This window comes from Phodopus roborovskii, unplaced genomic scaffold, assembly GCF_943737965.1.
Source record: "Phodopus roborovskii unplaced genomic scaffold, PHOROB, whole genome shotgun sequence".
NCBI lineage: Eukaryota > Metazoa > Chordata > Mammalia > Rodentia > Cricetidae > Phodopus > Phodopus roborovskii.
In genome coordinates, this window is record NW_026126461.1 from 6,836,211 (window position 1) to 6,862,372 (window position 26,162).

General features: G+C 43.0%; 1 protein-coding gene across 2 annotated transcripts in view; it reads right to left on the reverse strand.

Annotated features, from left to right (window-relative positions):
- Hdlbp (high density lipoprotein binding protein) overlaps window positions 1–22,247 on the reverse strand; it is a 56,993-nt gene extending 34,746 nt beyond the window's left edge. Inside the window, exon 1 of one of the 2 annotated variants that reach the window (XM_051190832.1) lies at window positions 22,083–22,247. The gene's annotated coding sequence lies outside the window, so the exon portion shown is untranslated. Of the gene's footprint in view, window positions 1–21,397; window positions 21,551–22,082 lie in introns of those variants that run through there. The other variant, XM_051190834.1, reaches the window with a different exon arrangement.
- Window positions 22,248–26,162: the final 3,915 nt, after the last annotated feature.

Consider the following 26,162-nt stretch of genomic DNA (forward strand, 5'->3'; position numbering starts at 1 on the left):
CACACACACACCCTCTTTAAGAGGGGGAGAGGCACAGATAGGACTTATTGTTCAGAGTACTTGCTCTTGCAGAGGACCCCATTTTGATCCCTAGTACTAACATGTAACCTCATAACTCCAGTTCTAGGTTATCCGATGCTCTTTTTTGCTTCTGAGCTGGTGATGTAGCTCAGTGGTAGATTACTTGCCAACATGTGCAAGCTTCTAGGTTTGATTCCTGGCCCAGCAAAATAATCTAAAAAATAAACTGTGGAATAGAGGATAACACAGTCTAACATATTCTAACACATTCTAAGAGGAGTCATAAAACAAGAGAACACAAAAACCAGAAAAGAAACTGGTTTTAAAAGGTGGATATTTCAGGACTGAAGGGTGCACACCCCCTCTGTTGATTCCAGTTTTCAAAACTTCCTGGACTGTGTTGTCCTGCTCCTCCCAGGTGCAGTGCATAGGAATGAAATGCTTCAGATCACTCATTATTGCTTGCTGCTGTTATTCAATTAAATGCACACACCATCCTTTATATGTTTCTACAGAAATGTGCCGCTTGTTTAAGTGTGTACAAGAGGCACATGTGTAAAGTGTATACTTCTTACCCCTCACCAGTATATATGTCTGATGCTATGAAGAAAGTTGGCTATTGCATGAGACTTTAGTCTGCCTTATTTATTGTCTGTATTCTTCCAGGTCCCACTGCCTCTGGAGGGGAGACATGGCCCCCACCTAAAATACTATAGAATAAAATGACCTACACCAGACATGCTACACTAGTTATGGACAAAGGGTAGTAATATTAGCAGTTTGATAAGTTAGAACAAAGAAATATTTCACCCCACTTGACAGCTAAAAATTTGTAAATATGTATGGCTCAGATTATACTTTCACTAGTGTAAACCCCTTCTATTACTATGCTTAAATAAGCTTTCAAACCAGGCTTAGTGGCTCATGCATTTGATCCCAGCACTTGGGGTCAGAAGCAGGTGGATCTTTGTGAGCTAAAAAGACAGCCTACAGAGTGACTTTCCAGGACAACCAGAGCTACACAACAATACTCTGTCTGGAAAACAAAACAAACACAACAAAGGTTTGATCTTGTAGCAATATTCTAATAATGAGTCTATCAAAACTGACTTTTCTTTCAGCAGCCCAAGTTAAGTTCAGAAAGGGAAACAGATAGCTCTTTAGTTTCTTTCACATAGCCTTTATTTATTTATTTATTTTCAAATAGTAAATGTTTAACATTTTTTCTTTAAAAAAAAAAAAAGAGTATATCAGGTGTGTGCTGGGATGCAGGTATGCCACAGATTGCATGCATGGTGGTCAGAGGGCAACTTCCCACCATCAAGATTTCAGAGATAAAGCTTCCATCATTAGAACTGGCGCAAGCACCTTCACCCACACTGAGACATCTTGCCATCTTTTCTGCCAAATTAAATGTATGTACGTACGTACGTACATACATACTTAACTACCTACCTGGTGGCTGTGGTGCTTTCATTCCAGCACTCAGGAAGCAGAGGCAGGCAGGTCACTGAGGCCAGCCTGGTTTAGAGTGACAGTGAGCTCAAGGACAGTCAGGGCCCTTCTTAACACATTTTATTGAGGTTGTGTGTGTGTGTAGCATGTATATGCTACACAGTACATGTGGAAGTCAGGACAACTTAAAGGATTTGGTTCTCAACTTACACCTTATTGAGGCAGGGTCTTGCTTTGCCAAACTTTTTATCCACTGAGGTATTTCATTAAATCACAATATCTTGTTTTCCTCCCCTAATTCTATCAGTTTCTCTTCAGGAAGTGACAGAAAGGGTAAACTTTCCTCCAATGACTGTTATTCTAGCTTATAGTGCATGTATTCCTTGGATGTGCTGAACTAAATGTGCTGCCCTAATTCCTGAGTTTAGAATCTTGCTCAGATATGATTCAGATCACTCTGGCTAAATTGTTACTACGTTAATTTTTGTAGATTTGGTGGGTGGGGTTTCTATCAGTTGTGATGACATAAAAGAACTTGGCCTAGAGTATATCTCTTGCTGTCTAGGACACTAGCACTAAATGAGCACAATCCATTAAGTGAATACATTTAGTACTAAAATATATGCATACAGCTAATTAAATGAAGCAGACCAAACGTCCACCCTCAGTCCAAGTCAGATGATGTCAGGTCCTGCTAACATAACAGCCTTCTGGTTGCCCTGAGCTATGGTTCCCCCAGGGAAGTTGTAGTTTAGAAGAGACTCCACTGGGCTTACTTTACTCTCATACCTGGCTATAATGTAAGCACATGTAAAAATAGTACAAATAATGAAGTTTACTGTGATGACATTCTTAGGAAAGGCAAGTAGTTTTAAAAATCATGTCAACTAGGAAAAACTATCTCTAAAATCTCAAAGAACATGATATTCTACTTGCTTTTAAGTTTAAAAAAGGACAGAAAATTCTGGAAGTCTGATGATTTACTTAAAAAAGTAAGTGGAGGCTGGGTGGTGGTGGCCATAGTTCCAGGACAGCCTCCACAGCCAGAGAAACCCTGTCTATCAACAGACCTACTACTGTGAGTGGGAGGCCCAAGGTCTCAGGGCTCTACCCCAGAGCCTTGACTAGTCAGTAAGAATTTTAAACTTAAACTCAGTGCCATGGAACTGAAAAACAGAGGTTTGGAAAGGAAAAATGGTTGAACTGGCTACTGCTCCACAAGTAAGTTCAATTCCTAACACCACACTACACACAACCAAACAAAAACCCCTACAGAGCCCGTGGAAAAACAGAGCTGCTCTGAGATCCTTTAGAGCAGCACACAGGCTGACTTCTGTCAAACACAGCACCATACCCAGGAGTAACCCTGCAGGATACACATCATCACCCCTTACCTCCACAAAAACAAAAAGCAGGCCTTAAAAGTGAACATGCTTTCCTGAATCTTCACCATTATTATCTTGCATGGCTCCTTAGTCCCACCCCATTCTTTATTTTGTCAAGATAGGGTCTAACTATGTAGCCCTGGCCATACTGGAACTCACTCTGTAGACCAGGCTGTCCTTGAAGTCACAGACTCAAGGCAAGTGCCACTACCCCTGGGAAAGAGATCCCTGCCCCTGCCTCTCCAGTGCTGGGATTAAAGGCATGCACCATCAAGCCTTGGAAGAGAGGCTTCATTCAAACAGCTCTGGTCTACTATCTGGAGCACATAGCAATCCAGCCTCAACAGGTAATACTTTGGGGAGGACAAGAAATTAAATGGTCATAAAGGAGAGCTGTCCCTCTCACTAGAAATCCCACCAAGCAAGAAACAAAATACTTTGACAACTGACCAGGACCAGCAATTTATAATCTAAGGATTTTATTTGGATGGTACTTAACTTTTCTTACAAAATTCTAGAAGCTAGATAGATTAAAGCTTTGTTATGGATACAAAGAAATGGATGCAAATTCTTAAGAATGAAAGAGTAAGTATCTGCTGTTCAAGAACATTTTCCAGGCACAGAAAATTCTAGGCCAGCCTGGGATTTGTGAAATTGTTTAAAAAACAAAATTGTAAGATTAAGACAAATTCTATCCAAATAGCAATAAATTCAGTACTATCTTTCTAAGATCTCAACTCTTAGGAATTAAATCTCACTTGTTGATTTAAAGACTTCCTGAAGGCACGGTGGTTGTGCACACTCGGGAGGTAGAAGCAGGTGGCTCTCTGTGAGTTCAAGGCCAGACTGGTCTACAGAGCAAATTCCAGGACAGCCAGGGCTGTTACACAGTAAAACTGTTTCAAAAAGCAAGCAAGCAAGCAAGCAAGCAAGCAAGCAAAGATTTCCTGGAAACAGTTCCTACCTGTGCAAAGAACTAATTACACACATTAAAATGCATTCATACAAGTAGTATCTATCATGTCCATAGAAGAGCAAAATCATTTTCTGCTATCCTAACAAAACATTAACTGATTCACATTTGGGGAACAAGACCTTGGATGTTTCATCTGTCAAGTGAGAATGCTATTTGCAAACACCAAAGAACAGTTTGTGTGTGCAGACAAGTGTGTGTACTCTTGGTATGAAGGGCAGAGGACAACCTTCAGTCAGGCTTAGCTAACAAGTGAGGCTCAGGATTGTTGTGTTTCTGCCTCTCCAGGGGATTACAGGGGTGCAACACCATCTTTGGTTTTGGGGGCAGAAAGGAGTATTCTGGGCTGGCCTGGAACTCACTTAACATCTGCCTGCCTCTGCTTCTTGAGAGCTGGGATTAAATGCCACCATGCCTGACCAAATCTAGTTTTTCAATGTAGGATCAACTCAGATCTTCATGCTTGTGAGGGAAAAACTATCAACTGAATAATCCTCCTCAGCCCACAAACTATACTTTCTACTAGAAAACCAGAACCACACAAAAAGGGAAGGTAGACAGACAATCCAAACTGTAGGGAGCCAAGCAGAACAGCAGATGAGCAACAAGGGACGAGAAGTGTCCTCTACTGCAACTACAGGCAGGTCTTAGCAACCATGGAGGACAAGAGTTGTGCTAGCAAACTTCAGAGTCTGATGAAGAGGATATCTAGATAGCAAGTGAATGAATAATAATGCACAAAGGCAAAAGCAGAGACAATGAGAAATAGCTTAAAAGTTTGGAAACAAACACCACTTCCAGAAGGAATATAGATGAATAAATCTGAGTCCACAAAGAGGCAACACACACAAGGAAGGCTGTGGTGCATGGTACCACTTCTAAGACAGTCAAAGAAAAATGGTTTCTAGGCAGTTTCTGTATATATGCTGTTATCATAGTGTGGGACCCACAACAGTCCAGTCTCAAAAGGCATGGTGCAGTTGAGATCATATCAGGATCCCAAGGGCAAGCCAGTTCAGATGCCTGAATACTAACACTGGTCATCCTGCTGTAGCAGGAAGCAAGGAGACTTGGGGCCTTGGAAATAGTTTGGTTCCAAGCACCTACATCTGGTGGCTCACAACTACCTGTAACTCCAGTTCCAGGAGACATAATGCCCTCATGGCACCCACCTGCCTTTACAGGCACATACCCTATACACACACACACACACACACACACTTTAATAATAATAATACTTATATTATTATTATTATTATATATTTTATATAATATATATATATATATATAATAATAATATATCCTATCTTAAAAAAAGTTGGTCTGGGGATATAGTCCAGTTGAGAGAATGGTCACCTCATAGGTACCGGGGTTCTTTGTTGTAATTTTTATTTTTAGATTTATTTTGTCTGCACATACATTTATGTGCACCATATGCACGCCTGGTGCTGGCAGGGGTGAGAATAGGGTGTCAGATCCCCTGGAACTGGAGTTACAGACCATATGGGTGCTGGGAATTAAATCAGGATCCCTTACAAGAGCAAGTGCTCTTAGCTACTAAGCATTCTCTCTAGCACAAGCTCAGGTTTGATGCCTGGCATCTGGTAAAAAAACTAGGTGTAGTAACAACTCCTGTAATCTCAACACTTGGACACAAAAGCTGAAAGGTCAGAAGTTTAAGGTCATCACACATTCTGGAGGCCAGCCTAGGTAATAGGAAATGCCATCATAAACAGAAGACCGAAGGTGTTGGGGATATAGGGTGGTATATAGAGGGTTCTGTAAGTGGTGGAGAGCTGGCCTAGAGTGTTTTCTATCTCTCCTATGCATCTAAAGGCATTCTATAGGAAGAAGGGCCTACAACCTACATAGTGGCTTCTACATCTAGAAGGATCCATCACAATAAACATTCAGCAATTTCTATGAAGATCCTTCTTTATAAAAAGACTTTTCATTTTGAATTGTGTGTACTTGTGTGTGTGCATCTGTGTGCATGTCTGTGCGTGTGCTTCAACAGAGGTCAAAGGTGCCTGTTCCTCCTGACTGAACCATCTCTCCAACCCCATGAAATATTCTTGATGACCTCCAAGAAGGGGAAGAATACCTGAAATTAAGAAATTGTTTAGACTCAGCTTCTAATTTACAGGAAATTGCAAGGATTGCAAAATCATGTTGAAGAGCACAAAATTCAGTGAACAAAACACAGAATGCTGACAGCCACAGTACAGATGGCCTATACCTTCATAAATGAACCTATAAAAAGTTTTTCTCCAGATTTTCTAAGAACCAGCTTAAGCCAAATAGGAGGGGAGAGCCAAGTATAAAAATCCTTGTTTGTGATATCTGGTAAATTGAATATGATACATATTACATGTTAATAATTTTGACAATGGTAAGGTGGTTATGATTTAAGCTTCTCATCTATTACAGGTAATACACTACAGTATTAAGAAATGATATACTGTCTAAGATTTGATTTAAAATATCAAAAGCAAAAACTAATGCATAGATGGAAGGAGATAAAACTGCAACATGCTGAGTAGTGTTAAAAGTCAGGTGGTAGTATCTGAAATACCTTTTTGTATATTTCAAGATTTTCCTAAGAAAAATATTTAAAGGAAAAGGAACCCTGTCTTGAAAAAACAAAAACAAAAACAAAAAAGAAAAAGGGAGCAAAGAGCACTATTTACCAAAGTCTTCAGGATATGATTAAAATCATAGTCAGCGGGTAAAGCAAACCTGTATTATAGGGAAGGATGAAAATAAATGAATTAAGTACTCAAAGCAAGTCAGAGAAAACCAACACAGAGGAATTAATAAAACAACAACAACAACAAAATTAGCCAAAGAGAAAATAAAAAGCAGCACAAAACCCTGTTTACCCAAATCAGGCCAAGGTGGGGTCCTCTATGCCTATAATTCTGGTACCTTCAGAGTCAGAAGTTGTAGACCAGTCAGGACTATATTCTGAGAACCTGTATCAAAAAGCCAAAACAGCTCCTACCCACCAGCTGCCCACACCCAAGTGTCAGTTTCGCCTACAAAGAGCAGTAAATCTAGTTCAACAAAGATACACATACATACCCAGAGAAAGAAAAGAGCGAGAAAATATTACCTGTGCCTGCTTCTGGACAAGAACAGTGTTACAAACAGCAGTAATTATATCACCTGGCATCTCCTAAGGAAATAAGAGCTTCCTTCCCTCATGGGGGCCTCACTTATTATTTTGGTATCTCACTGGCAGTAATTGGGTTCTGAGCCCATTAAGAGACCAATAACTGTAGTAAAGGGGCCACAGCAAACCAGGCAGTATCTACCTACACAGCTGAGCCATTCTATCCAAAACACATGGTTTCTACCTGGTGGAAAGGAGGATTCCCCAGAGGAAAACGGCATACATGGTTATGCCTCCCCTACACCCACACAAGGAGATGTTGCAAAGAAATTATCAATTCTAACCATATAGAAAACATGTAAAATTTTAAGTACCACACAAAGTTTAAAGAAAAACATTCTATCTCAGTAGATCAATTCTACAGACACAGAAATGATTTAATACCAGTAAATTTGTATTTGTAGCTTAAAGGAGGGCAAGCACACAGAGACTGACAGGATCATAATGAAGGAAGAAAGGAAGAAAGAAAAGAAAATCACAGACTGAGGACATTTTACATTGATTCCTTGCTTCCTACAGTTTTAACCTTAGGAAATGTCTACATGTACAATATTTCCCAGAAGCAACATATATTATATTTAGTGAAAAGTTACAATTATACTAAATGAGCAACAAAATTACAAGATGTTATCAAAGACTAGCAAACATGAAATCTAAGGAGATACAACTAAACAAGAAGACAAATAGCACTATCCGGCAAATGACATGTCTAGAAAAACCTCTTTTGTACTGAAGTCCGAGGAGCATTGAAGGGAGGAGTTTAGATTGCCAGCAAAACTGAAGTTTTAAGCATATTCAATGCTGGCAGGAAAACCTGGGCAAGAGATGATAGTCTTAGCCCAGGCGATTTTTATCACAAAAGATCCTTGCTCTCTTTCAAGCTCATTATGTGTGTCTTTGAGAGTTAGAGCAGTAAGAGAAAGGAGCAAGCTGGATAGAAAGGGGTGGAAATGGGGTGATGTGGTACCCACAAAGAACCTGGAAGAAGCAAAGTGCAGTCTTTTCTCTAAAGCCCAGAGAGGGGTGCAGTCCTGCTAGATTTTATAACAGTCACAACACACACCTCTAAAAACCTTAAAAAAAAAAAAAAAAAGATGTAATCATATTCAAGCCTATTCCTCATTTTTGTCAAAGTTCCTGAAAGCAGAGCAGTTTAATATATTAATGCGCGCGCGCGCGCGCGCACACACGCACACACACACACACACACACACACACACACACACACACACACACACACAAAATAGCTGAGCCAGGTATGTACAGAAAAACACAGTAGCAACTTTAAGGTCCATATGAAGAACCACCCCACCCATGAACAGACAGAAATCAGTCAATGCTCCAAGAGAAGCTTAGCACCAGACCCAAATACAGACTGTCCTGAAAGACAGACAGCAAGATGAAAAAACTAAAAAAACTGCTTGTAGACTGGTCAAGTACATAGCATACACAGGAGCCAAGGAATAAGGCAGGGGAGCGAATGTCAATCAGCAATCAGCAATGGCTAAAAGACACACATGTTCCCTTGCATGAACAAACCAGGATGTGGAGCTTAGTGAATGGAGGCAAGCAAAGCTACACACTGAAATTACAACATTTCATAGACTTGTAAATGAACGCCAAGTCAAGTTCTCATATGCTAAAACTAACCTCCAACAGAGTCCAGTTCAATAGCAAAATTTACCATAGTAGGTCATTAGTGGGATTTGATGGAGAAAGAAACTATCATCACGCAGACATACTTCATATAATGCTTTTGCTGTAAATTATAGCACAGCCTGAGAAGGCCTTCATTTGGAAGAACATACATTCCCTTTCTCCCATTCAGGGTTCCTTCCCCCTTAAATAAGGAGACCCTCCCTAATCAGAGCTAACTGAAGACAAGAACAGCCACAGCAGCATCCACACACTGAAAACACAGCATCCTTCATGTTTCACGGGGTCAAAGTTGATTGGCTATACCAGGCTTCTGTTGATTTTCTTTGTTAACAAATCTTTCCCCCTTGCACTTACCAATCTCAAAGGGATAAGATGACAACCATTTCTGGAATCTGTGTAAATTAAGGAGGTTCTTGACTGCCTGCTCTGGCTCTTTCTACTATGTCTCCCTAATTGTCAGGGTAAGCTTAGCAAGGCTGAGAGTCCTGTGTGAGGCCACCTTACAATCCCACAGGGCTCACTGTGCAGGCAACAGAGGTAATAGGGAACTTTAGTCCTCTGGGGCAGGCATGTCAGCTCCCAGTAGAAGCAAATGTATCAAAATAGAAGCCTTGTTTCAAAGGAAAAGAAAGGTATTCTTCAAATTGATGTCTCACATAAGATTTAAGTCAAGGCTGCAATACCACATAGTGAATTACTTTTTTAAAAAAATGTTAATATTTAAATATTTTGTGTGTAGGCCTTTGCAAATATGTATATGCACCACGTGCATGCTCGATGCCCACAAAGTCCAAAAAAGGGTGTTATTTGCCTAGAAGTAGTGTAGATGTGAAGAATTAAACCCAGGTCCCCTGGAAGAGCAACCAGTGCTTAATCACTGAGTCCTGAAATACTTACAAAGGGTAAAACTAACAGCTAAGCATGCCTTTATATAAAACAGAAATACACAGGGACAAGGCAGCACATTTAACTTCATTCACAGTAGCCAGTAGAATCCCTGTGAAAAACTCAGGCTTCAGTGCAAAAATCTACAAGCAGCCAGGTCTGATGAGGCACACCTGTAATCTCAGCTACTCTGGAGGCTAAGGCAAGAGGATTCTGTCTGGGCGGATTAGTGATTTTTTTGGATGGGGCTGGGTGTGTAATTTGTTTGAGTCAGGGTCTCACCATGGACCTCTGGTTCACTCTTGATCAGACTGGCCTCAATCTGGATCCTGCCTCTGCCTCAGAGAAGAATCTGGCTGAATTATGCACACACATAAACAGACACACAAAAATCAAAGAAAGAAAAGTGAAAAAATAAATAAATAAAATTGGTGTGATGGCTATTCTTGGTTGTCATCTTGACATCTGGAATTAACTAAATTTCGAAAATGGAGGATACACCTGTGAGGGAGTTTTAGCTTCATTTAAAACGTGAAGATCCACTTCCAATGTGGATCTTTGAGGTGGGAAGACAGGCCTTTAATCTAGATCATCTCAGCTGGGAAAACCCACCTCGCTCTGGACCACACCTTCTACTGGAAGCCTGTATAAGACAAGGAAGCAGGAAGCCTTTGCTCTTTGCCCTTGCTCTTGCCTCACTAACAAGTCTATTCCTTCACTGACATTAGAGCCTACTTCTTTGGGATTCATGTAGGCCAGGCAAGACACACTCAGTCTCATCACAGATTGACAAATACTGGATTCTTGGAACTTTCCATTTGTGAATGGAAAGCTATTGTTGGATTACCTGGACCACAGCCTGTGAGTCATTCTAATAAAATCAGAGAGAGAGAGAGAGAGGGAGAGAGGGGAGAGAGAGAGAGAGAGAGAGAGAGAGAGAACAATACAGCTGGGGATATAGTTGAGTACTAAAGTGCTTGCCTTGCAGGTTTGAAGTCTCTGGTTCACAGTATCACAAGACAATCATGAGATAACCTACACTTACAAAATGATTCTAAGTTTCTACTCATATACACTCTATCAAGTAAGGTAGGAATTTAGAACCACATATTTTACACAGGAGGAAAGGGATTCCTGAGAGATCCCTGCAAGCCAGTTAACTATATCTTAATTTCAAAAACAGCCAAACAAACTAAACCTGTTTCAAACATTTTCTACTAGCTCTCCACTTTTTCTTATCCTCCTTTCTTCTACTTATAGGTGGGTCAGAGCCCTCTCTCCAGCTACCATTTCCCCAAGGTCTCTGCATGGCAACCAATGACTGCAGTAGCTGCCTCCCTCCAGGCTTCAAACCTCCACTGGCTGGGCTGCTCTGCAGGTGGTGATGCCAAGGAACCCACAGAGGGCCCCTTTCCCTCCCCAGGAGCCCAAACATGTGTCCTTATCTGCCTACTCCAGGTAAGAGGCTCTGTGCTTGCAGAACATCCCCAAGTCAATCCCAGTGTGGGGATCAAGCACTGGGAAGGCTTGACACACAACTGTTAGTGCACCCAGAGAGTCTCTTTGAGAGCAGCCTCTGTAGAACAAATGACAATACAAATGAACTGTACTTTATCATCTCTACAAAGAAACCAGAATCAGCACTGGGTCTAGCCAGTCCAATCAGCTGTGAAAGAAATCCTGACTGCTCTGTCCAGTATAACTTCAGAGGGCCAGAGACTCCTCCAATGGCTCAGTACTATGTTGTGGGATATCTGTGTACTGTGTAAAGATATATTGCTGTAATTGGTTTGCTAAAGAGCTGAATGGCCAACAGCTATGCAGGAAGAAATTAGGAAGAAGTGGGATTTCTGGGGGAAAGAGAGGACTCCAGTAGGAAGAGAGGTAGAGGGAGGGAGGCCAAAGGACAGATCAGAGGTACAGAGCAGAGGTAACTGAACCAAGAGGCAAAACACAGATTTAAAAATATGGGTTAATTAAATTATAAGATCTAGTAGAGACAAGCCTAAGCTACAGGCCAAGCTTTCATAATACATCTTTAAGTTATTTGCTGGCTGGTGGTCCAAAGATAGTCTGACAAGAAAGTTGTAACACAGGCTGACTCAAAAACCACTGCTCCTTGGCTCAAGACAACCCAAGCACCCTCTGCCTCCTCACCCCTGCAAAAGAATGCCAGAAGGGCAAAGAAATTAGTGCCAATAAAGATGGCCAGGACTACAAAAAGTAAGGCATGAGAGAAGAGGCGGCACTTGTCTTGATGTAAAGAGAACACCACATGTTATCAAGTAATACAGTTCCTAACAACCAAAAGAACAGTGTGAAAGGACAAAGGCCCTGAACACTTGAGGTCAGACACAGGACACACCGAGATTCAAGAAAACCTAGACCTCAAGAGTCTATTAATCCCAGCAGATGTAAACCTCCAGAAAAAGCTGGGCACTGACATAACCCAATGGCCTTCAGACTATATTTCTATATATAGCAAACATTTTCCCAGAGCTAGAAACTGAGGATCTTGATCTGGGAAGCCCATTATAATTCATCAAAAAAATAAAAAATCAATTAAGACAAACAAGTGTGCCAAATGCCAACCAACAATATCTTGTTTGTCCTCTCAAACATGTGCTGGCACCCTTGATAACTGACTACCCGGCTAAGACATAGGGATCCAAAACAAAAAGATGCTCATCAATGGCTTGCCCTTAGAGTGGGGGTGGAGGCCTTCATTAAATGGCAGGGTATTGCTAGTCACTGGAGCTACATCACTGACAGAATGACAGAAACACTGATATGACAGGTAGTCTAGACTAGAAAGCTCATCTCTTGAAGGCAGCCACAAGTGGTCTTAGTTCTAGTGTTCAGCAGCAGCAGATTAGTGTAAAGATGGGCTGAGTACATGGATGGTTTTAGGACTGAGACTTGATTTGTTCATTCCCTACCAGAAAACTATTGAGGGAATATTTATTTGGTGAAAAATTAATGTTTGCTGATTACGGAACACAGGACTATTTCAGTGGTATTTTGGAACTTCTACCTTTATGCAAAGACCTGACTGGCCTCAGTCCTGGACTATAAAGAATGGTGTGGATATTACCTCTTTAGCCTTGAGCTTTAGAGAGGCTGTATAGGTAACTGTGATTGAATATTTAAATGTTAACTTCTATAAGTGAGGATGAAGCCAGGTGCTGGTGGCATATGCCTTTAATCCCAGTGCTCGGGAGGCAGAGGCAGGTGGGTTTCTGTGAGTTCAAGGCCAGCCTGGTCTACAGAGAGAGATTCCAGAACAATAAATAAACCCTCTCAAAGATACATTTCTTCACTTTAAATTAGAAAAGGCAAAGTCTGGGGAGATGGTCCAGTCATTCAATCACTCACCACAACAAGCCAGACACAACACCCATGTATACTGGAGAGACTGGTAGATCCCAAGAGCTTCTTGGCCAGCCATTTTAGCAAATCTGTGAGATGCAGGTTCAGAGAGTCTGCCTCGAAAAAAACAGAAGCTGGAGGACCTCTGAGTTCAAAGCCAACTTGGTTTACATAGACAGCTCCAGGTCAGCCAAGGATACAGTGAGACACTGTCTCAAAAAGAACCAACCAAACAAAAAGCCAAACAAAGCAAAACCCCACCAAACCCAAAAGCTGAGTACTGTGGCCCTCACTTGCAATCTCAGCACTCAGCAGTGCTTTGCTGAATCAGCAGGGAATCACCGAGTTTTTAAGGCCAGTTTGAGTTACATCGTGAGTTCAAGGCCAGCATGGTAAATACAGTGAAACCCTTTCTCAAAACTAACAACAAGTAACAGGTTCTCCAAGGAAAACGCCTCAAACTTTCATCCAGTCCCAGCTAAAGAAGTGAGTCCCAGCATCTGAACCTACGACAGTGAACACTCAGTCTACCTTGAGGAACTTCTGAGACTAACACATGGGAACAAAGGCAGGCTAGTCTCAGAGTACTGTTAAAAACTTGTGCATCAGCACAAGTCTCTATTTATTCCAGAGTCTTCTGCCCACAGCAGCGACTGGGATGGACTATGAGGGGCTACATTAATACTGGTTTGGTTAACATTGGTAGAATTACTTTACTGCTACTAATGTATAGCTGCTATGGGAATGGTCTAACAAGGAATGCAATTTTATCACTAAGCAATACAATTCAACAGAACTATGTAAAAATTAAGTCTTTGTTTTGTTTTCTAAGACAAGGTCTCACAATGTTAATTCTGGCTGTCCTAAATTAAGTGGACCAGGCTAGCCTCAAACTCAGGAGATCTGCCTCCCTTTGCTTCCCTTGCACTGGGATTAAAGGCATGTACCACTGTAACATGAATTAATAAATGACCCAGAGACTGATATATGGGTTCAAGCTTCAAGCTTGAGAAAAGCAAAGCAACCAGCCACTAACTCTTACCTCTAACTCAGGCTGAAAGGGCTTATCCACACAGGAGCTCTTCAGATCTCAGACTGCTGCCTCTCATTGTGGCTGGCGAACATGGAATGCCTCTCTGAAACCTTGCTTCTGTCTTTTATACATTTCTAATGTTGGGATTAAAGGTGTGAGCTGTAATTCTCTTTTAGACTGACTCACTCTTGTGTAGATCTGGGTGGCCTTGAACTCATAGAGGTCAGTCTATCTGAGTCCTAGGATTAAAGGTGTGTAACACCACTGTCTATCTTCTGGCTGCTGGGATTAAAGGTGTGTGCTTTAATAAAGCATAAATATATCACTACACACCACCATACCTAGTTCCAAGTTTATTCTTTAAAAACATTTCCAAATTCATTGTTTATGTGCTACAGACATTTTCTGTACATACATTAATACACTGCTTAAGTAAAAAAAAGATCTCAATATATACCTACCACTTATAACTATTTCCATACACATATAGGTCATGGCTCCATATAAATATGGTCATGGTTATCTTTCTAAGATTTATATACAACTCTAACTCCTTTGTTAACAACTGCATGTTAAATGGAGTAAACATAACAAATCCACTTATGGAACTCCTGTGTAACTTGTACTTTTTTTCTGGAGACAGTCTCACTCTGTAGGTCTGGCTAGAACTAGAACTCAGATCCACCTGCCTTTGCCTCCCAAATGCTAGGACTAAAGGTGTGCATCACCACACCTAGCTATCTTGTATTTTGTTTCATCATCTTGCTAATACTTACCAAAAATGCTGAAAAGAAAATTAATTGGTTGGCTGTGGTGGCTCTTATCTTTAATTTTAGCGTTTAGGAGACAGAGGCAAGAGGATCAAGAAATTGAGGCTGGCCTGAGCTACTCTGTGAGTTTCTTCCAAGGGGAAGTACTAAAGGAGTAAAAAAGAAGGGAGGAAGGAAGGTCTCTGTTCAGTTGGGCCAGAACCTCCTTAGGTCAAATTCCTGAAAATAGGATATGTTTTTCAAGCAATACATCTATTTGTACTGCCAGAATAGAACTGCCCTTCTAATGAGCTCAAGTGTCCAGTTACAATCTGTGAACTATCCTGTCACCTGTCACGTGACAACAACTAAGATAATCAGGTCTATTTTCTCAGTCTGATGTAGGGAAATACAATTTTAAGGTAATTCGTTTACTGTTAGCTTGAAATTTCACTTAGCTTATCTGCCATCTGAATTTTCATTTTTATAAAAGATTTTTGTTATTTTTAATTATGGCTAGGTATCTGTGTGTAGGTATGTGCACATGAGTCAAGTGCCCACAGAGGCCAGAGGAGTTGGATTCTCCAGCAGCTGGAATTATAAGCAGCTATAACTGCCTGACATGGCTGCTGGGAATTGAACTCTAGAAGTGCATGCTACACTTAAGCACTAAGCTGTCTCTCCAGCTTCACCTGAATATCTTGACTATGAAGCCTGCACTATTCATAACCTTTCTCCAGCTTTCCATCAGAGTGATGCAACACACATTTCTTAAGTCACAATTCCTATAGTTAGTTGGCCAACAGAACTGAAGTGAAGAAAGGAATGATAATCTGAAGCGAAATTCAAGCTGTAAGCTTAAAATAGCATTGCTGAAGGCTACCAAAGCAAAACTTGAGAAAATATCACTGAAAAAGACACCTTTAAACTAGACACAAAGTAGCCTAGGCTTGTCATCTATTTGAGAATCCTAACTTGCTAGAGCTCTATTGCATTTAGAAATACAAGCTTATCCTTTCTGGAGAAGGACAACTCTCCAAAAAGGTAATTTTCATTGCAAAGGAATCACAAGTGTATGCTAAGTTTTGGAGGGTACGAAGCCCTCTGGGTAGGTGGTAGAATGTGAGATAGTGCCAGGGTAGGCAGAGCAAGAAATAACCGCACCGGGCAGTGGTGGGGCACACCTCTGATCCCAGTACTTGGGAAGCAGAGGCAGGTGGATCTCTGGGCATTCAAGAGATCAGCCTCCTCTATAAGAGTTCCAAGACAGGCTCCAAAGCTACACAGGAAACCCTGTCTCCAAAAACCAAAAGAAAAGAGAGAGAGAAAAAAAAAAAAAAAAAAAAAAAAGGCAAGGCAAAGATAGAGGCCATGCATGCTTTGCTCCCCAAGTGCTCTTAACCTCAAGTCTCCCTCAGAAGGAGGGGACAGAGTATTGACTTCCAGGCTGATGGGCAAACTTATCACCACCATCAGTGGTTACTCTGCTGTAAGTCTCCAAAGGCACTTAATACCAAGGGCCTCAAAGTCTGCTCTCCTCTTTCCTTCACCTGCTCGGCTGTGCTCTGCTTTGTCTTTAGGACCCGGGACCCCATATTTCTCCAGTACACCAAAACCCCCACCATGCTTTTGCACTTCCTAGTCATTATTCTGAGGATGGTCCCAGGTGGCTGTTCACAGCTTGTCCACTCGGCTCAGGCTTGAAACAGGTGTCACTCCGTCAGCAAGGCTTCCCCCACCTGGTTCAGTAGTTTACATTCAGTGGCCACTGTCTTCTCCTGTTCTATCGTCCTCTCTTAGCTGTAACTGATACACCTGTCTCCCCAAACTAAGACGTGACCTCCATGAAGGCACAAGAGAACTGACCTGTTTTCACCCCTTATGGCATTCCACCTCCAAGAGCACTTGCTTGTAGCAGGAATACATTTTCTCGTACTACTAAATTGGTAAGTAAGGATTTTTTTTTTTTTTTTTTTTTTATTTATGCAAAACAGAAAGCCTGAGTAGAAAAAAGAACCTTAAAATACAAGGGGCTAGAAATGCACCAGCAATCCAGAAGACAACACAACCTGTCTGGAAGTGGCAGGAACTTGGGTTGGAAACAGAATTAAGGACTTGGACAGGACCTTTTGAGTCACATGGAACTTGGTAGAGTTGGGCAACTGTCTCTTTTCCTGACCTCCCCAAGGCTATCACTGTTTTCTCTGGTAAGGGAAGTACAGTCTTTGAACTAGGGTCACCAGGGTTAGGATCCTCTAAGGGGACAATCCTGCCAATTGCCTCTATAATGAATGTTGCCCTAAGCAAGCAGGACCACAGGCTCAGACACACCAGTGGGCACCAAACAAAGCTGGACAGCCCAGAAAAGGCTCTGGAAAAGGTAAAACAAAAAACAAGGCAGCCTGAAACAGTGACTTTGGGGTAAAGAAAACATCTATAGGATAGCTATAGATACAGCACCCAGAAACAAAAACAGGAAGTTCTAAAATAGAAATAAAAAGAATAAAGGCTCAGCAAAAGGGTCAGGAGGTAAATTTTATAACATCTTCCAGAAAGAACATGAAAGCTGAAGGTACAAAGTGTAAACAAGGATTGTAAAGTGTTGGAAACTCTGTAAATAATATATCGTATATTCCAAAATTCTTGAGAGTAAATTTCAAATACTTCTATCACAAAACAATTAAGAACTGGATATGCAGAATTCTAATTACCCACATTCCATTACTGTACACTGTATTAGTCAACCGTAATCTCACTTTGTACACCCATACATACAATTCTGGTCTGCCAAATTTATAAATTTAATTAGAGGTGGTAGAAAATCTAGGAAAGTTACAATGGCAATTGGGAGGGACCAGGAGAACGGCTGAGAGAACAGGGAAGTTCATGGAAGAACTCAAAATGATAAGCCAAGAAAAATGCCCGCAGAGAAAAACATGAATTTCAGAGTGAGGAGGCCCAATGTGTAGGCAAGATATGGGATGAAAACTGCCCCTAAAGGAGTTCTTTCTGTTTGAATCTCAAAGGAAATCTTTTTACCATGAAAAACATCTCAGGATCATCTGAGACTTTGGGTGCAAACGGGAATAAAAAGAGCTAAGCGATGCCCCAAACCTCATTTAGGAAATATGACAGAAAAAGGACATCTCAAAGAACTTGACCTGCTAGGCGGTGGTGGCACACACCTTTAATCCCAGCACTGGGAGGAAGAGGCAGGTGGATCTCTGTGAGTTTGAAACCAGCCTAGTCTACAAGAGCTAGTTCTAGGACAGCCTCCAAAGGCAAAGAAACCCTGTCTGAAAAAACAAACAAACAAACAAAACCCAAAAATTTAAGGCTAAATCTATAGCTTTATCCTACACCTGTATACACTCATACATTTAACAATCCACATGCATACATACATATGTATTTGTGCACATTTATATGTTCAGACATATTTGTGGTAGGTAATCAGATCAGTTTTCTTGGTCTATGTGTGTATATTTGTTTATATTCTAGACAGAGCATCTTGAGTACTGAGATTTCAGGGGTGAGCAACCAACTCTTATTTCTATGTGATTCTCTACTGACTACTTCTACATGTAAGAAATCTAAAGCAGGATGTAGTGGCGTATGCCTTTATTCTCAGAACTCAGAAAGCAGAGGCAGGCCAGGCTGGTCTACAAAGAGAGTTCCAGAACAATCAGCTGTAAATAGACCCTGTCTCAATAAAAACAAACAAACAAATCTAGGTGGGTGGCAGTACATCTCATGTTGTCTAGGCTTCCTGGAACTCAACATGTAGCTGAGAATAACAAAGCTTGAACTCTTGATTTTCCTGCCTCTACTGCCCAAGTGCTGGGATTACAGCTTTTTATCCTGTGTTCACACACACACATGCATACAAATGCACCCTGGGTGGATTGAGTATGTGAAGACTGCCTATGTCAGCAAAAGCAGCCATGGACCAATGACACCCAAAGACAGAACTTCAGAAGGGCAATAATCAGTTTGCTATTCCACTTAGGAGTCTCAAAACCCAGCAGAAACTAATCAAAAACATTTGTTAAATTTACCACAGGAAAGCTCTCATCAATGTGAGACACAGAAAGGACATCCAACTGCAGTGTATCATGAGTCAGACAAGATGCTACTAAAGAGCATGAGAGCCATGGAAAATATAAAAGGAACAGAGGAAACAAGCCAACAGAGGTTAGACCTTACCAATGCCAGGGACCTCCACTGTCTGTAAGCGCCTGGGACAAGAACTTAAATGAGTGTGTGTGTGGCTACAACTCATCAAGTCTTGCATCTGTTCACTGGAGTCCTGCTGTAGCACAGAGCAGGACCTGAATCTCTTCTCTCAAGAGCTACAATCACAGACATGCACCTCCTACCATTCCTGGTTTGTAGCTGTTTCTTTTCAAAGATTTTCTTTTTTTTTTTTTAATTTTAATGAGAATTGCTTAATTGTTATGTATTGACTCCATGTTTTTGCTGGGTACCCTAAGAGACAGATGAGGATGTTGTAGTCCTTGAAATTGGGAATTTCAGACAGATGTGAACAGCCATCTGGGTGCTTGAAACGGAACCCAGGTGCTCTGCAAAAGCAGTTAAGTGCTCTCAACCACTGAGCTAGCTCTCCAGCCCCTATAGCTGTATTTTAGATCTTAAAAAATTATAACATATAATGTTGGCTGCAGTGAGAAGAGCGAGCTCACATTTGCCCCCGAGGACAGTTTTTACATTTTTATTATTTCCTGCTTTTAAAAACTATTCATAAAAGAATGAGCTTAAGGATTTAGTTGATTACAAAGTTTTAAAACACACCTAATATTTACCCTCACAACTTAAATGAGCGCCCACCTCGGTCTTTGATGCCTTCATGATGAACACTACTTATTAAAACACAGTCTTTGATGACACCAAAGAGTAGTCACTTCTTCGTTAGTCTAAGATAATACAACTTTTCAATCCAAAGTGAGATGTTAAAAAAATCCTGTGTTCTTGTTGAGTGCTCAGCCCTACACGGGGCTCTCTCTATATCAACACCCGTTTCCAGCTCAGGGAGCACTGCAGCAGGGGGTGGAAAACAATGTAAGAGCTAGGAGATGGGGAAGAGCACTAAGACATACTGCCTGCCACACAGGCTGCAGCCATCACCACAAACTCAGAGATTAGTTCAGTCAATTCCACACGGACAGGACAGGACAGGAAACATGAAAGACCTGTCAGATACGTAGTTACGGGCAACAGATGCCAATGAGGGGTGGTGGGTTCTCCATGTTCCTGCTTAAAAGCACTAAATTGAACTCAGTGGGCTATTTAAAAGGGGGAGGGTGTTGTCCATGGAGAGTGGAAGTTTAGGGTGGAAATAACTAAGATATATAATCTGGATGTCTGAAATTGTCCAAGAATCAAAACAACAACAACAACAACAAAAGGCATGTTCTCTGCTTAAGGTTCTACAGTAAATAATTTTCAGCTGGGAGACACTAATGAATCTATCTTACAAAATATCACAGGTCATCCTGTCCAAGTCAGACTGAGATAGGCCATGAAGACTTCTTCATAAAGTCTCAGCTAAGCCCTCTTTTTTTTTTTTTTAAATGCCAAAGAAGTGGGGTTATTAGGCTGACAATAGAAAATTAAGACAATACTAAAAGAAATGTACTTGAAAGTCTATATAGCCACCAAGACGGACAAAGATAAGGCTCTGCCTGTGTGTGCCCTGGCCATTCTGAGCTAGCTGCTTCTTTAGTGTTCTCAAGATGAAGCAAGTCTCCAGGAAGTGCAGGATTCACAAGTAATGATGCTAGCAACACAGTCTGGCAACCACTGGAAATTATTTAGCTGCTTTTCAAATGCTATCCCTGAGACTGGAGAAGGTATGCCCCATTTTCTTTAAGTTTAAAACTGTCATGATAGGGTAATGGTTGTTGTGAATGCAGACGTGTATTGATTCACTCTGTTAAACCAAAGATCTTTTCAGCTACTTTACAGCACTGCTGTCAAGTATGCCAGTGTCCAACATAATTAACAAGTTTAGCGCATGGGTACTTTAAGTGTTCAAAACATAAGCCTAAACGACAGGTTTCGCTCAATCTTTCCATATTCACATATGGATTGTGGCTACTACTAGCATCAAACAAAATTCTATGGCTGACTTAACTGGGCTTCTGAAAGTACCTGCTAAGAAAGCCACTTTTTTCTCTTTTTGAAACAGGGTTTCTCTGTATAGCCCTGGCTGTCCTGGAACTGCCTTTTGTTAGACCAGGCTGGCCTCGAAGCCTGCCTCTACATCCTTAGTGCTGAGATACAGGCAGGCACACCAACAAATATGTGAAGTCATTGGTTGGGCTTAAGGTGTGACTATATAGCAAAGCCCAAAACTGAAGGGCAAATTGTAAGTGCAGATTACAATCCTTCAATTTCCCCTCATACTTTTTTGTTGCCTATAAACACTATTAAAAAAAAAAAAAGCACAAGTCGGTTTCCCCTTTGGTTTATAGTTATACCGTATACAATCACCATGTCTAGACTGACCCTCCGGCCTTCTAACTCAGACAGGATATATACAGCAAGTAGCCTCGAGCATCCGGCTACTTTTCCAAAGTAGATACGCACAAAACACCCCCTCACAACAGGCATGTGTCAAAGCAGCTTGGGGTACCGACAGCTTGGGGTACCCACACTGTGCGCATCACTCACTAGGGTCGCGCGATTACTGTCTCCTCTCAGGCGGGGTACCCGAGGGTGTGTTCCTATAGCAAGGCCTTGGTGCAAGGCCTAGGCGGGAGTTTACCACCGCTGTCCAGCCCGTGGACCTCTTGGGACAGAGGAAAAGGACAACCCGGCCAGGCCGCAGCCCAGCTCTGCACCTTGCCAGCTTCAAGCCGGTCACAGCGCTCGGGCTCGCGGGGCATGCCGCGGATCTCACCGCGCGCCCCTAGGTGCCAAGAGGCAGGGGCCGCGCCGGCTCCTCCCTCCCCCGCGGGGCATGGGCTCACGACCGCACAGGAAGGCCACGTCCCCGGGGACAGGCACCACTCTATGGTCTGCGTGGGGGGGGCCGCACACCCACGTGACGAGCGCCCAGCCAATCGCGGGACAGCGACCCGCCACCGAGACGACTGCGGAGGCGGCTAGAGATGCCCGCCGGCAAGTCAAAGGCGCCTGTCCAGCCGGGCGCAGGGATCCTAGCTCGGTGCTGCCGCCATCTTCCCGGAGGAAGGGGCAGAGGCGAAGGGCCCCCTCCCCTTCACCGCTCCGCACTCACGCTGCCACCTGCCCGCCCCCGGTCGTCTCTCACTCTCAGGGGACAGACAGCCGATTCCTTCCTAAGAAACACCCTCCCCCCAGCCCTCGCTCCCCACAAAGCGAAGATTCTCATTACCTGTTCCTCTCTTATTAGCGCGAGGAAACCAAGCTCATAAGGTAGGAACTGTGGCGAAACAGGAACAAGACGCCATCTTGGTAAAGGAGAAGAGGCTACGCTTGACCTCCCCCCGCCCCCAGCCTCTATATGGCCAACCGCCGTGGGAGGGGCACGGCGCCTGCGCAGAGGCGGCCGCCGGCCGCGTCCACGCTTGCGCTCTGCGGGCAGCCGCGGGGGAGGGGGCTGCTCGGGGCCCAGGAAGGAGTTGGCATGGGGCGGGACGGCGCGATGACGCCATCTGTTCGCGCGCGCGCGGCGGGGCGGGGCGGGGCGGGGCAGGGCGGGGCAGGTCGGTGCTGCGGTCGGCCGAGCGGTGTCGGGCGTGTCAGCGGGTGAGCGTGTGGCGGTGCGCAGCCCACTGTCGCGGGGGCTCGGGTCGAGCTGGCCGTGCTGGGGGATCGGGAGGGTCCAGCCCGCGCCCCGGCCCACTCGGGCTGCGGCGACGGCGACGGGGGCGGGAGGGGCGCGCGTGGGGGAGGGGCGGCCGCGCCCTGAGCCCGTGGCTCCGGGGATGGGCGGGCGGGCGTCGTCCCTTCGAGGACAGCCGGACGGGCGTCCCCCTTCTGGGTAACCCTCCTGGCTGGGTCCGGGGCGTTGTTGAGGCGGGCCTGGCTGGTCCTGGTGAATCCCAAGTGCTGGCCTTTGGAGGAGGAGTTGGGTGAGGTGGCTTTGGATTCCTACCGACGAAGCCCTTGTGTTCGTGTGGCCATCTTCTCACGTAACGGTGCCGTTTGGTCGTGGGGATGTGAAGGACTCCGTCAGTCACCACGAGATGATAACGAGGGCCCCCAAATTGGAGGCAGTGGGTAGTGGTGTGGGAAGAGTTGGCCTTGTCTGCTGTGGCCGGCCTTCCCCAGGGTTGTGCGACGCCAGACAAAGGGCTGTAACAGTGTAAGTGACAGATAATAGGGGACGTGGAGCGGAGGCCTCTGACGGTGGGAAGCGGTGAAGTCTAACTCTGAAGCCGGCCCTAGGCCCAGACCACGCCTGACCCTTTTGTATCTTCCGGCCTCATTTGTTAGTGCCTGCCGGCCTTGTCCTGTCCTTCCTTACACGAATGCCAGACTCTTAACTCTTAGAACTTCTCGTTCAAACCACTGTGGTCTCGATCGCTGGCCTTAGCCCAATTTACTCCTCGTGTCTGGAACACAGCTAACTCCCACTCTGTCTTGTCTTCTGCTTATCTGTTCAGTTCCTGCTCGCAGCCTGTTATTGGGGACTCTGGCTGCATGAGATTTCCTTTAGATTAGATATTCCATTGGCGTTTAGTATTGGGGTACCTACTACATAGCAAGGGAATTCTTGGGTTCTCAGCAGCTAAAAAATATTTTAGAGTCTCAGATACATTTCTAAATTAGCATTGCTAGCATAAGCAAAAGTGGGGTTTTGTAGAAATCTTGAAAACGTGTTTCTTCACCTTGCCCCTGATTTGATCCTTCTTCTCAGTGGCTTTATTCAGGGATTCTTTGCAGTGCCCAGAATTCAGGCTGTCAGTGTGTGCTGGTCTAATTTCAGTGGCGATTTTCTTCTTTGTCATTTTTTCAGTTTTTACACCTTGACTCTCCCTCCCTTTACCGCTCTGTAAAGAACAGAGCTTTTAAATGAGATCAGATTCTCATTCTGGTTTAGTGGGGTAGCCTAGAGAAAGGGGGTGGAGCTGCCCTCTGTTATCATTCATGAGTGTAATTCAGCTCCCTTTGATTGTAGCATGCTGCCCCAAGCTCTGTTAAGAGTGTTGTGTTGCATAATGTACTTGTGCAGGCCTCACATCTAAGAAATCTAAGTGGCAAGACATCCCGGCACTTTGGGTAAAAGCTCTTCAAGAGCCTACATTGAGAAGTCTCAGTAGGGGGTGGGAGGTGTCAGGGGTACATGAGTGATGCTTCCTATTTATGAGTATTCCATTACTATAAATGCCACGTGCAAAATAAGTTTCTAGTGTCAAAAATACAGCTTTGTTAATCTATTCATCTTTAGGATCTTATTTGGGATAATAGTATTATTCTGGAATAAATAAGCTATGAATCATGGATAAAGAACTTATAAATAACTTATGACATCTGAAATATGCACAGAGTGAAAAATAAAAATTTAATTTGACTATAAATCTTAGATGTGGGATATCTAGTTGATGTACACTTTGTACTTAGTAGTTTGTAAATGGGTCAAAGTTTTCTCACTAAAAACCAAGAGCTTCAGAAACTCAGTATTCCCACTCTCATTTTGGCATCACTGGGGATATATAGTTCAGTTGGTACAGGGTTTGACCTGAATGCAAGAGTCCTAGGCCCCTATTACGTTCCCACATGAAACCAAATTTTTTTTTTTTTTTTTTTTTTTTTTTTTTGTTACTAAATTGTTAGAAAACCATTGTGGATCCAAGTTATGTTTGGATGTAGGGTAAAGAATGCATAGCCTGACATGATCCATATTGAAGAGTCATTGTTTGTATTCTCCACTTCTGTACTTGTGTTCTTCGTTGGGGTACTTCTTGAAAGAAAGGAAACTGATAATAGGAATTACCCTTCTTTGGTCTGAACTGACCCATGTCCTAAAATGGCTGGAAAATTGGGTCAGTAAAGCCAAGGAGATACAGCAGTGTAGAAAAGGAGCTCATGATGTTTCCTTTATGGTTTGAAATAAAATAAAATACATATAATAATAGTGAAGGCAAATATCCACTCTTCTGCTACCCTCAGCTATTTATCCTTCCTTGTAAACAAAGGTTATTTTACCCAGTGCTTAACATACTATAGGGTTTCCAGTTTAGAATTGAATTAATTATACCAGTTTGGGGAAGCAAAATGACTTGATAAGTTTACCCCCGCCCCAATCTGTTTGTAGCCAAGTATAGTATTGCACTCCTGCAATCTCAGCACCGGGAGGCTGAAGTATCGCCAGCCAGTTTAAGGTGATCTTTGATTACAAAGTCTGTCTTAAAAAAGACAAAGAACTTAAAATGCCTTCCTGTGCATTTGAATATTTTGTTGGTTTCTTTGTTGCCTAGACTATACTATGGGGGTTTTTCTGTGAAGCTTTGGAGCCTGTCTTGGTACTGGCGCTGTAGACCAGGCTGGCCTAGGACTTAACAGAGATCCGCCTGCCTCTGTCTCCCAAGTGCTGGAATTAAAGCCCCCCCCCCCAACTTGGTCTCAAATTTCTAATCCTCCTGCCTCAACCTCTAGTGCCGTGCTACCATACGCTGTTCAATTTTCATTATTTTAGTCTCGTTAAGTATTTTACCCTATTTCCATTCCTAAATATTTACTGCAGGATAGAAACTTCCAGTGCTGGCTTGCAGCTCATTGGCAGAACACTTGCTCAGTGTACATGAAACCAGGTGTTAACTCCTAAGTCTCTGTCTCTCCCTCTCTGTCTCTCTCTCTGTCTCTCGCTTGCTCGCTCTCACACAGACGCAAACACACAATTCAGAAACAAACTTTCAGGTTTTGAGATATGATCTCCTATCTTTTGAGTCCTGAGTTTACAGTGGTGCACCACCACAGCTAGCTAGAAACTTCTCACTCACCACATACCTTTTTTAGCACCTGACCAAAAAATTACCCTATTCTACAGTTCTTTTTTGTTCCTGCCTGGCCTGGATACCCGAGATACATGAGATCGATGGCCTATTCCTTTTAGCCTGATTTACTGTTTGTTTTTTTTTTTTTTTAAGATTAGGTCTCTACCAGCATGGGACTAACTCAGACCCCCTGAATATGGGTCTCAGCTAGAATAGAAGGACTGGGCAGTCTAAGGGACCTCAGACAGTGGAACCAGGATGTATTCCTGGTGCACAAAAGGACCTTGGGGACACATCCCCCCATGGAAGGATACTTCCTTAACTTAGAGACAGGAGAGAAGTCCTAGTCCCTACTTCAAATGACTTGACAGATTTACATGACCCCACCTGGATGGCGTAGCTCTACATGTGGAATTGGGGTGGGGTGTTGGGAGGGGAGGATGGTCAGGGTGCATGGGAGGGAGAGGGAACTGGGATAGATGTAAAATAATAATAATAAAAAGTCTTTCAAAATA